Source organism: Tachypleus tridentatus, unplaced genomic scaffold, assembly GCF_004210375.1.
Source record: "Tachypleus tridentatus isolate NWPU-2018 unplaced genomic scaffold, ASM421037v1 Hic_cluster_2, whole genome shotgun sequence".
Taxonomy (NCBI): Eukaryota; Metazoa; Arthropoda; class Merostomata; order Xiphosura; family Limulidae; genus Tachypleus; species Tachypleus tridentatus.
Window position 1 is genome coordinate 4,630,493 of NW_027467782.1, and position 13,321 is coordinate 4,643,813.

Genomic DNA, 13,321 nt, shown 5'->3' on the forward strand with positions numbered 1-13,321 from the left:
CTCTAGTAGCTTTGGCGATCCTTGTTTTGTTGTTGCTAGAAAAAATGTGAGACCAAAACTATAACTTAACGTAGCAATTTTGTTTCAGATAACAGTCAAGTACTAATTCAGAGCGTCTTCTCACTCATTTTTCACACGCAATATTTACATGGAGTAGACTTTGATTTCATAGCTTTTAACATAAGGATAAAATGCGTAATACATCAGAATTTATCTCACAGAAACAAATAAACTAACAAAGAAAAAGACTGGATGGTATAAAACACAGTTTCTAATTGTCTGTCAAGAAGTTCAGGTAATTTGGTAAAAACCACTGGAATGTACATCTCACATAGTCACCAAGCGGGGTAATAGTCGAAGGAATATTTCACATATAAACACAACAAAACAGAACCTATTCAGTAGAGTCACCACGTGGGGTAATAGTCGAAGGAATATTTCACATGTAAACACAACAATACACAACCTATTCGGTAGTCATGAGGGGGATAATAGTTAAAGCAGTATTACACATAAACAAACACGTACAATCAAAGAGGAAACACTGGTCATTGAAGATAATCTTGTAGTTTAAGGATAAATCCCTCTTTAATCTCCTTTCTTCAACTCTCAGCACAGCTTTTCTTTTGATCGTAGTTTTGTTTTTTTCATTTCGTTCTGGCTTTGTAATTTATTACTTGGTGTAAAAACGTCTGTTAAAAATTGTAAAAATAATAGGTTATCCTTTTCCTTCAGAAAAATATATTATTCTAATGGTCTAGCCTTTTTTCCACAAATCTTTATTTCTGACTTCGTTATGGCAGCACTGATCCAAGGTCAGCATGTCATTGTATGATGATGAAACATAAGTGCTTGAACGAGTTTTCATTAAGAAGCTATTTTGTGTTTGTGAAAATACTTTTGTTTGAAGTGCAAAAGATATAAGATATAATTAATGATTAGTTGTCACACTTATAACGGATATGTGGCTCAATATCAGTAATAAATCTTATACTAGTAAAAATATTTCTAGGTTTAGGCCTAATAATAATTCATCAGCGTTATAGTCGTGGGCAAGCATTTCAATACAGGATGATGCATGGAGTACTGAAACAAGAAAGAAATGAAAGTATGGTGAAAATTGTGTTCAATATGGTTTCGCATGAACAGGTAATGAAGATGGACCTAATGGGTTGTGTGTTGAATATGGAACAGTATTGAGTAACAGTAGTTTGCATCCAACTAAGTTAAAACGGCATCTAGAAGCCAAACAGTTCCAATTAAAAATCCAACTTCCTAGTATTTCAAAAGAAAGTGTTTGCAATTAAATACAAGTAAAGCTACATATCATTCGTTTGTCCATCAGGACAACAGAGTTTCTCTTATTGCTTCATGTCTTGTTAATTACCGTATTGAAAAAGCAAATGAAACTCATACAATTGCTGAAAATTCGATAAAATCATGTGCAAAAGATTTGGTAGAGTGCACGATTGATGAGAAATTTCTTAAAAACATTAACTCTGTGCCCCTTTCTGACAACTCGTTTTCTCGAAAAATCAAAGATATGTCAGCAAATTACTTAACGGAGTTAATAAGGCGAGTAAAAGCGAGACCAACTTTTTCGCTTCAGGTGGATGAATCAACAGATGTCGCAGGTTATGCGATGCTGCTTGTGTTTGTTCGCTATATTCATGAAGCTAATTTTGAAAAAGACATGCTAATTGCAAACTTTTGCCTACTCAAACAACAGGCGAAGAAATATTTAAACTGATCGATATATTTATGGAAGAACATGATATTCAATGGCAGCTTTGATCAAGTATTTGCAATAATGGGGCTGCAGCTATGATTGGAAAATTTTCATGCACAGTGGCACACATAAAAAAGGAAAAACGCTGACATCCAGAGTATCCACTGCTGTCTTCATAGTCATGTACTTGCAACGAAACGAATGCCAGAAGACTTGAAAGAGGTATTGGAGATGTCCTAAAAATAGTTAATTTTATAAAATGAAGACCGTTCAATGTGAGGATATGGTACGTTTGTATAAAATTTGCAATTTCATACTGAAGTCCGATGGCTTGCTCTGTTTTACGAATTGCGTGAGGAGATAGATTTCTTTTTATTTGAATGCCATTTTGAACTTGCGTACAAATTAAGAGACAAATGCTGGGTGCAGAAAGTGGCTTACCTTTAGGATGTATTTGCTTGTCTAAATGAAATGAATGTTACAATGCATGGTACTAGGGTAACGTACTTCAAAGTTCAGAGTAAAATGGAAGTGCTTCACCGTAAGCTAAACTTTGGGGTGAATGTATACTTATGGAAGAACTTGACTGCTTCTGAAATCTCAGTTTGTTTTTTTAATTATGAATGAAATTTCCTCAAGTGAAGATACAAAAGTTTCAGTCTTGCAGCACGTATCTGATTTGTGTACAACTGTTGAGGAGTACTTTCCCTCTAATTTAAAAAAAAAATTATTGTGAATTCAAAATCCCTTTGTTGACTCTGCAAATACCAATGATTGTCTTTGAAAGAGAGAAAACAGCTTTAGAAATTTCAACTGCGTGTGCATGTTTTTCTTATAGCAATGCCATATCGGGCTATCTGCTGAGCCCACCGAGGGAAATCGAACCCTGATTTTAGCGTTGTAAATTCATAGACTTACCACTGTACTAGCGGGGGACGAAATTTCAACTCTTTACACCCTAAACTCAAAATTTCAGCAGAAAGAAATTACACAATTTTGGATACAAATGGCCATGGAATACATTGAAATAAGTAACAGAGCTTTGAAAATTTTAACGCATTTTTCAACAACATATCTTTGAGAGCAAACATTTTCACTGTATACAGCTACAAAAACCAAATTTAGAAATAGGCTAAATACTGAAGATGATCTACGCTTACAGGTAACAGCCATAACTCCAAATATTGAACTACTTTGTGAACAAAATCGAGCTAGTCGGAGCCACTAATAAATAAATAAGTACACTGTACTTTTACTGATATAACATTTGCAAGCAAAAATTTTTGAACAAGTAAGTAGAAGTAAAATATTTTCTTTAGATAGTGATATTTTTAATAAATTTATATTCTAAAAGCTAGTGACCGATTGTTTCTATTTTTAGTGTATTTTTTTTTATTAATGCTCCGAAATGTTTTTGTTTTTTTTCTGATGTGATACTCCGCAGGTCTAAACGTTTGGGAATCCCTGTCCTAAGATGTAAATATATATATATATATAAAAGCTTCTGGTACAAGCAATAACATATACAGCATACAAAATTATTACGAAAGTTTTGTTTTTACAAATATTTCAAAAAGTATAGTTTGATTTAGATGAAATTTGTACATATTAACTGTCATATTATCATACAAAAGTTGTGCATTTCTCATCATATTCCACTAACAAATAAGAAAGTTATAAGAGCTTCCTAAAATGTTATGAATTCCACAGTGCCAAATTATTAAGCAAGTCTCTGACAAATGAGTCTAGATAACAAAAATATATGTCTGGTATAGGAAAATATCTGTATATCACATATAAAATAAGAGAAAAAGAGCTTCTGGTATCCTCACCGTTACGCTAAATATACTCGCTCTTTCAGCCTTGGGGCATTATAATGTGAAGGTCAATCCCACTGTTCGTTGATAAAATAGTAGCCCAAGAGTTGGCGGTGGGTGGTGATGACTAGCTGCCTTCCCTGTAGCCTTACACTGCTAAATTATGGACGGATATCGTAAATAGCCCTCGAGTATCGAAATTCTAAAACAAACAAACTAAAGACCAAAATGTTTGTGGTATAGACAAAAACATATGTATGCAGCCTTTTGTATAAACAATTATATATATATATTATAACCATAAATGTTTAAGCCATAAACATACATATATATATATATATACACACACACACACACATTATAGTCTCTGGTATACAGAAGTTTATTCATATTACCCTCTAGTGGTATAGGGAAGAACACAGATACATATATATATATATACTAGCCACTGATGAATGTGTGTGTGTTTTAACATTCATCCCCCAGCATATGTTAACTGCAATTCGCCCGACAGTATACATGGTTTGTATCAAATACAACAGTCCTGAAACAGGACACACTTTTAAGTTCATATGAATTTTCGTTTAATAAGTTAAATGGGTCAGTAATTACCTTCTACAAAGCGTAATATTGAATTATCATCTAATGAAGTGATTACAGATTAAATAACAAAAGATGAAAGAGGCACGTTATCTTGTATTGTCTTTTATACGATAAACAGTTTTCGTTCGTTCATATGAATTTTCGTTTAATAAGTTAAATGGGTCAGTTATTACCTTCTACAATGCATAATATTGAATTATCATCTGATAAAGTGATTACAGATTAAATAACAAAAGATGAAAGAGGCACGTTACCTTGTATTGTCTTTTTATACGATTAACTGTTTTCGTTCGTCAACAGCTAGTACTGAATAGCAAAGAGTCATACCTGAGTAATAACAAACGGTCATTTTAATTTAAGTAATAACAAAGTCACCTTCTAATATTAGTAATACCAAATTTTTGTGTCTTAATATTAGTAACAACAAATTGTCGTGTCTTAATATAAGTAATAACAAACTGTCATCTCCTAATGTTAAGGTCTGTGAATAGTAAGCTTACCAAGAATTCTGTTTATTTTTCTTGGAAGTTAAGGTTTGTGAAAAAGTGTATGTAGTAGTTATGTTGATTTAATCAGCTACTGGTGATCATTCTGTTTGTGAAATATAGATATGATTTTGTTTTGCTTTTTTATTTCTGTCGCTGCGAGTGCTCGACATTGAATCATACGATTGTGCTGCTTTACATTACAGCTCACGTACTACCACGTGGTAACATGTACATCTTTCGCGCCTTCACTCACATCCTCAATGGAAATTTCCCTGCTTATCAGTAGCAACCAATGAGAAACTCGGTCGTTACTCCACTAGCGATCCCAGGCAGCAAAATGGGAACTATTGTTAAACACAAAGTGAATGAAAATCTTGAAGTTGAAGAACGTGCCGGTGAGAAAGACTTACCAAGTTTACATGAGTAGACACTCTGAAGACACGTTTTGTTTTGCTCGTTGTTGACAAAATCGGAGACTTCAGTCATTTCTGTTTTTTTTTTTTCATTTTTATGTGTACAGTTACTTTGTTTTAGTAAATATAACTGTCTTTCAAAATTTTATCACGTGCTTTATATTGATCGCTGGGCATCAGTCGTTTCGCTCCTGTACAAGTCATAATACTGAACTCGATTTTCAGCACTTTAGGGACCTGGCATGGCCGAGCGCGTAAGGCGTGCGACTCGTAATCCGAGGGTCGCGGGTTTGCGCCTGCGTCGCGCTAAACATGCTCGCCCTTCCCAGCCGTGGGGGCGTTATAATGTGACGGTCAGTCCCACTATTCGTTGGTAAAAGAGTAGCCCAAGAGTTGGCGGTGGGTGGTGATGACAAGCTGCCTTCCCTCTAGTCTTACACTGCTAAATTAGGGACGGCTAGCACAGATAGCCCTCGAGTAGCTTTGTGCGAAATTCCAAAACAAACAAACTTCAGCATTTTCAGCACTTATTCTCAAAAGAACTAAGAAGTGTTGATACCAGTTTGTTCCATTATTAATTGTATAAGAACTAAGAAGTGTTGATACCAGTTTGTTACATTATTAATTGTATAAGTACTGAGAAGTATTTATACCAGTTTGTTTCATTATTAGCTATATAAGAACTGAGAAGTATTTATACAAGTTTGTTTCATTATTAGCTGTATAAGAACTAAGAAGTATTTATACAAGTTTGTTTCATTATTAGCTGTATAAGAACTAAGAAGTATTTATACAAGTTTGTTTCATTATTAGCTGTATAAGAACTAAGAAGTATTTATACAAGTTTGTTTCATTATTAGCTGTATAAGAACTAAGAAGTATTTATACAAGTTTGTTTCATTATTAGCTGTATAAGAACTAAGAAGTATTTATACAAGTTTGTTTCATTATTAGCTGTATAAGAACTAAGAAGTATTTATACAAGTTTGTTTCATTATTAGCTGTATAAGAACTAAGAAGTATTTATACAAGTTTGTTTCATTATTAGCTGTATAAGAACTAAGAAGTATTTATACAAGTTTGTTTCATTATTAGCTGTATAAGAACTAAGAAGTATTTATACAAGTTTGTTTCATTATTAGCTGTATAAGAACTAAGAAGTATTTATACAAGTTTGTTTCATTATTAGCTGTATAAGAACTAAGAAGTATTTATATAAGTTTGTTTCATTATTAGCTGTATAAGAACTAAGAAGTATTTATACAAATTTGTTTCATTATGAGCTGTATAAGAACTGAGAAGTATTTATACCAGTTTGTTTCATTATTAGCTGTAAAGAACTAAGTGTTTATACTAGTTTGTTTCAATGTTAACAGTATGAAAACAAGAAGTGTTTATACCAGTTTGTTTCATTATTAGCAGTATAAAAAAAAAAAGTGTTTATACCAGTTTGTTTCATTATTAGCAGTATGAAAACAAGAAGTGTTTATACCAGTTTGTTTCATTATTAGCAGTATCATCGACTTCGGAAATTAGTTATTTTTGAAGAGTAACATTAAACAGGTGAGTGACTTTAAGTATTTTGTTTTAACATGTTTTTATATTTTAAATCATAAGTAAACGATTCTCTCTTATCTAATTATTAAAACGTCAGTACTAAATAATTTAACATTTTTTCTTTAAAATAAGACGTTTAATAACCATTATTCCACCTTAGAATATTTTAAGTGTCTTGAAATCGATAAATTAGAATATGACTGAAACATCCATGCACCATAGTTAATTTTAAAATGTTTCTTGATGTAATAATTTTTAAATACTTAACCAGGGGCTGCTTTTTTAAAAATAAAAACGCTTAAATAATATCTTCTCATCACAACACTATAAAAAATAAAGTAAAAAATAGTAACTGTGATCTATTTCAATACGTAAATTTTGTATCAGTTTTGATTTTTGGAAGTTTTGGAACGTTACTTTGTTACAGTTTAGAATGTACTTGTTTTTTTTTTTGTTGTTGTTGTTTTGTTGGAATTGTACGTTAGACCATATATCTAGAGTTTGTGTTATACCTGAGATAATGTAGCTAGAGTTACATTGTGATTCTTTCCACAAGATATACTTCATTTTCCCTGTCTATACAGCTTGCTCTTTCAAATGCTTACTTTTATTGATTTATATAAATGTTTCAGATCGCACTGGTATCTATAGCGTAGATTAGATCCTGAACAACTATTTAATAATTAGCACCCTTTATGGTTGTTTATTTCACAGTGACCGAGTTTTGTTTTCCTATTTATTTATTTGTCTTATGAGCAAGGAATAGATATCCTAAGGAAACTGTCATAGTATATGCAATTTCAAACTGTGACTTACAATTTTAAATTGTTTATAGTCCGAAACATACCAAAATATTCTTAAATACTGTTTTTTACGTGACCATCCTCGAATAAAAAATAATTATTTTGATTTGTATATAATACGTGTTTTTTTTATTGATACATTTTTCACCTCTTCTGATTCGTTAGTCGGCCTGACATAGCCAGATGGTTAAGGCACTCGACTCGTAATCTGAGGGTCGCGAGTTCAAATCCCGGTCGACACCAAACATGCTCGCCCTTTCAGCTGCGGATACGTTATAATGTTACCGTCAATCCCACTATTCATTGTTAAAAGAGTAGCCCAAGAGATGGCGGTGGGTGGTGATGACTAGTTGCTTTCCCTCTAGCCTTACACTGCTAAATTAGTAACGGCTAGCACAGATAGCCCTCGCGTAGCTTTGCGCAAAATTCAAAACAAACAAACAAATGAACAGTTCTTTAGTATCAATAGAGTGTGATGCCTAGGTTCTCGTGCATATCAGATCATATCATTATCGCTGTAAGTATAATAGTATCACGTGCTTCTAATTCTACAATAAATTTGTTTTTCTTCCATTCCACTTATCACATTGGTTTTCTTAGAAATTATTTCGGAAGTTGCTCCACACGTATTCCAATTTCCGGTTTTTAAGTACTTGTGTTCTGAAGATTTAATCCCTGTAAGATAGCTTACTCCTCTTTATTGCGTCTCTACAGAGAAAGTTTCCAACAGGGATATTACTAAGTTCGCCCGATAGAATGTTTATACCCAGACGTAAGTCTACTTTAGCAGATGCAATACCTCTTTGATAAAGAATAAAAATGTGGACAGACATCGCAGGGAATTAGGTAACTGTGTCATGACGCACGTGAGATACATGTAACGACCTGCAGATAGCTAAATTCTAAATCTACAAGTAATTATATTTATTTGCTATTAAGCATACAAAACTACACAGTGGCCAAGCGGATATCGCACCTCGGTTTTCTACGTTATAATCTACCAGACATACCGAAGAGTCACTTGGGGAAAGACAACAGTTAGAACTAATGCATTTATAGACATTTAAAGGTACATTAGAATGTATTTTTGTAAACTAAATTAAAATGTGTGTTTTCTTATAGCAAAATCACATCGGGCGATCTGCTGAGCCCACCGACGGCAATCGAACCCCTGATTTTAGCGTTGTAAATTCGGAGACATACCGCTGTACTTGCGTAGAGCCTAAATTAAAAGAATAGCAATTAAAGAAATTGCACTCCCTCATCCCTTTCCGGGATTTTGAAAACTCAGAAAATCCTTCTAAGATCCATAATCATTCATCACTTCTTGTAGTGTGATGATGATTCTCAGCCATAATGTACTGATGAAATTTGATACAAATTCGATCACACTTCACAAAGTTATTAACCCCAAGTTGCAAAAATACCCTATCTTCCAATTATTAAAAAAAAAACCAACAACTTCGAAGTTATCCAGAATCTTGATCTGGATTTTTATGTGATCAAATTTAAGAGGGACTGTCCCAAACTGATTTGTCAGCTTGTTTTATCTTTCTATTAGTTTTAAAGAAATACAGATACACACACACGGACCCGATTGTAATACCTTCGCCCCAGAAAGAGAAGGGTCAAGGATAACGATCTATAATTATGATATTAATAACATTATTCCTTACTTAATATCGTTAGGATATAATATTTCTAACTATCTTTCTCTAATAATTTTAATCAAAAGCATTTTTCCAAAGCTCTTTAAAATCACTTACTAATGAAAATCATGCGAATTAAACGAGTTTTGTCATAGACAAGAAACTATTAAACTCTGTAGTTAATGGCCTTAAGACACTGAGTACCAAGGGAAAAAATCGATAGATTAATCTTGGCCAGCAGTCCTTGGCATTTGACCAGAAATAACTATACAGTCTGACTCTACTAAAATAAACTGGATTAAACTTTTTTACGCGTACTTTATATTGCCCTTGACGACTTTCATGTTTGGTTTTGTTCATAGCTTCTGTAGTCAAATTTATACTTTCGTCATTGACAGTACTGCTTAAAAATTAATAAACTATCACAGATTTAAATCGTGTATTTTTATAACTTAATTAATATTTCTGTTTATAGGTTAGATTGCACATTTTAGCAGCATCTATTTCTATATATTAAAAGATTTATAGCATGTTCCACAAGAATAGTGAACATGTAACACACTGTTAACACGATGTATTATTAAATATTACTAGGTTATAGTATTTTTACAAGATTACTTAACACAGCACATTGTTAACACCGTGTATTATTAGATATGAATAAGGTTTATACTTTGACAAGAATAATTGACGCATAATACACTTTTAACATCATGTATTATTTGATACTAATAAGGCTTACAGTATGTTGCACACAATTACTTAACATACAGTACACTGTTTACGCAATGAATTGTTAAATATTAATAAGAGTGATGTCCATTCTTGACTTTCAACTCTAAGTGTGAGGATGGTTTATTCTACTATAAAATAAACATTTTTATTTTGTATCTCTCTTATATTTGTATCTGAATAATGTATGTATAATCCCCTCTGGGACAGAAGTAAGTCTTTAGACTTACAACGCTAAAATAAGAGGTTCGATTCCACTCGGTGGACACAGCAGATAGCACGATGTAGCTTTGCTATAGGAAAACACATACACACTCCTGTATTGTAAAAGACCAATTTATAACAAAGTAAAAAAAAAAATCTGTTATTGACATAGACGGACTGTCATAGTTTTTATAATTATTATCGCACTGTACTCTGTTGAAGTACGTGAATACCTTAAAGCAGTTATATAAAGTAACCATTATAAATGCAACTTCTCGAAATGTGCATAGATAAATATTTACAGAAAATCGGACTTTATCACTAGAAGGCGCTAATAAATACCTGAATGATTCGCTGTTAGTTTCGCTCACAGTATTATTGTTGAGTTCAAACAATTTGTGTTGCTTCGAGCAGTTGGTCGATGTTTAGTTCTATCTTGAACTCTTCTCGTGTACTTGTTTGTTTTTGTTTATTGTTTCCACCGTCAGACGGTTTACCTCGAGCATAAAAGTTAACTATTTGGCTTAAAACGCTTTCCTAGACCTTCCTCAGCGTTATCCGTCGGTCTGTCTGATTTCACATGTGTGTACAGTAAATTGTTAACTAGCTGAGTCAGTTTCCACGTGAAAGAAAAGTTCAATGCCACACGTGGCATGAGAACCTTTGTGACGTGAATATCGTTCGTGTGCTGTAGCTCAAAACAGTAAAAAGGATGTCTTACGTCTTCACTATGAAACCTGAATTCTTTACTAGTATTCTGTATGTTTTTGTTTTAAGTGTCTCAGTTTCTAAAGCTTCTAGTTGTACCATCAACACCTAAAGAAACATCTTATCTCTTAGTAAAATTGTTAAACGACATCTTATACAAATTAAAATGAGTTCCCTCCTTTATAAACCTTCAAACTCAACCTCTTAGTATGTTACAAACCAATCTAACCACTATCAACACTAAATATCAGTTTTCTCCAAGTCTTCATCAAGGATCAGATTAACTACAAAAATTCGCTAGCCTCGTCATTACGTTTAAATTCAGATTTATCTTTATCGACCCTAAACGTAGCTTTTCATTTATGAGTTACCTTTACCGTTATCAAAAGTAAGTCACATGTATCCAGTGATATGTTAGAAGTTAGCATTGCTCTTATACGGCCCGGCATGGCCAAGCGTGTTAAGGCGTGCGACTCGTAATCTGAAGGTCGCGCCAAACATGCTCGCCATTTCAGCTGTGGGGCGTTATAATGTGACGGTCAATCCCACTATTTGTTGGTAAAAGAGTAGCCCAAGAGTTGGCGGTGGGTGGTGATGACTAGCTGCCTTCCCTCTAGTCTTACACTGCTAAATTAGGGACGGCTAGCACAGATAGCCCTCTAATAGCTTTGTGCAAAATTCAAAAACAAAACAAACAAACAAAGCTCTTACACTTTCAAATATCGGCGCTTGAACTAATACATTAAGAATTGGATTCACCCTTATAAACACTAACTACCACCTCTTTATTGTTAAAATAAAGTATCAACCTCTCTAGTTATTCTCAAAATTCTAAACATAATCATAACACAGCATAAAAAAGTTGTTCAAAATTAGAAATACGTTTGCGGTTTTACCAATCATTTCACATACAAATATTGTTCACTAATGTTTAATTACAAGAATATGACACTGAGGTATAATATCACGAGAGTATACAAAAGTCGTTTGTATTTTATGAATTCATTCCAAGTTAGATCTCTGATTTGATATCGTTAGTTTGTACTTCGCAGGTTTCTTTCTTACCTCACCACCTTTGGTCTTTCCTACGAAGTACTTGTTTATTTTCCATACATTTATAAGACTTCTGTTTCATCATAAAAATAACCAGGTTATTTGCGCCATTTAACTGACGTAACATACAATATGAACATACAACTTTCATATTTTCATGATGTTACAAAACACGTCGATTCTAATAAGATTAGTATTACAGGTCGCGCCATCTACTAAATGATATGCATATTTGACAACATTACGCAATCTGTACAATTGCGTGAAGCTCCCGCTGATTTAGAGACAGATCAGAACTATTATGTTAACTGATTAGAAATACTTAGCAATACATCAGGACTGTTATGGTAACTAATTACTCAGTAATAGATCAGGACTATTATGTTAACTGATCAGACTCACAATTGGATAGGTTTGTGTCATTATATTGATCAATCAGACCCTAATAGATAGGATGGGACTATTATATTAACTGATCAGACTCAATAATGAATTAGGTTGTGACATTTATATTAACTAATCAGACTAACTAATGGATAGACTGGACAGGTATCACTAGGTGTCTAGAAGATTTCTAGAACGGACCCATATGTATCTTCAGAAATTTTTGACGTTTCAATTTGTCGATCATGATTTTCAATTTTTATTTTTCAAGACGCCAACTAGGAATTACGGGCACGGTCAAATAGAATCTGGGAACGTGCCTATTTCTACCCATGCCTCTGTTTCGACACCTCACTATGAAAGGAAATAAAAATTTGATCATTATCAATTTAAAAAACCGACTTCTCTATATCTGGTGATATAGAGGTATATACAGCAGTAACGCATTTACCAGAGATAAACTAGTCTTCAGTGAATCATTAAAAATAGTGTTCAGTTTACAAGTGTTTGAATCTCATCAATTACAAATATATAATTACTGCAATTTTAAAAACGCAGTGACAGAAGATGTCATTTACATAAGATACAGCTATGGCTGACCACAGTGACTGTGTCAATACTGATTGGTGCGACAAAGCCAGTACGACCTATTAGCGTACGTTAAACATCTTGGAAGTATACCGCTTATAATTGCCGTGCAGAGTAGGGTAGCAAATACCAAAGGGTGTTAATTTAGTGTTATCTATTAGGCTAAATGTTAGTTTTAGTTACGTCACACATTTTTCGTGATTTTTTGGATATTTTTATGTTTTGATAAATATTACACAATGTATATCAGTGGTGTATCTTGGCCGACGGCTGTGAATTATTGCATTATTATTGGCATTAGTTACGTATATTTATAATAATATATAATTCTGCATAAGTAATATTTCTGATAAAACATAGATACCTCTTATGATATTAAGTAATGCCTCCATCAGTATAGTTGTACGTAATTTCTCTGATGATATATATACACATATTTAATATCACCAATACTATGTTAGCATTCTTAAGTACTAACTGCAATACAAATAAAACCTATTAATTAATTATTTCTTATAATAATTACGTTTATCTTCATGTAATATTTTTTTTTAGTAAATACAATACATTATTATGTTCTTGTTTTTTTAGAG

At 32.9% G+C, this 13,321-nt stretch overlaps 1 long non-coding RNA gene across 1 annotated transcript; it reads right to left on the reverse strand.

Annotated features, from left to right (window-relative positions):
• Positions 1-3,641: 3,641 nt before the first annotated feature.
• LOC143243167 (uncharacterized) lies at positions 3,642-10,670 on the reverse strand. The gene is made up of 3 exons (XR_013024107.1): positions 10,338-10,670; positions 4,404-4,476; positions 3,642-3,748 (listed from the first exon to the last, which is right to left on the reverse strand). It is a non-coding gene; the product is annotated as an uncharacterized LOC143243167 (long non-coding RNA).
• Positions 10,671-13,321: the final 2,651 nt, after the last annotated feature.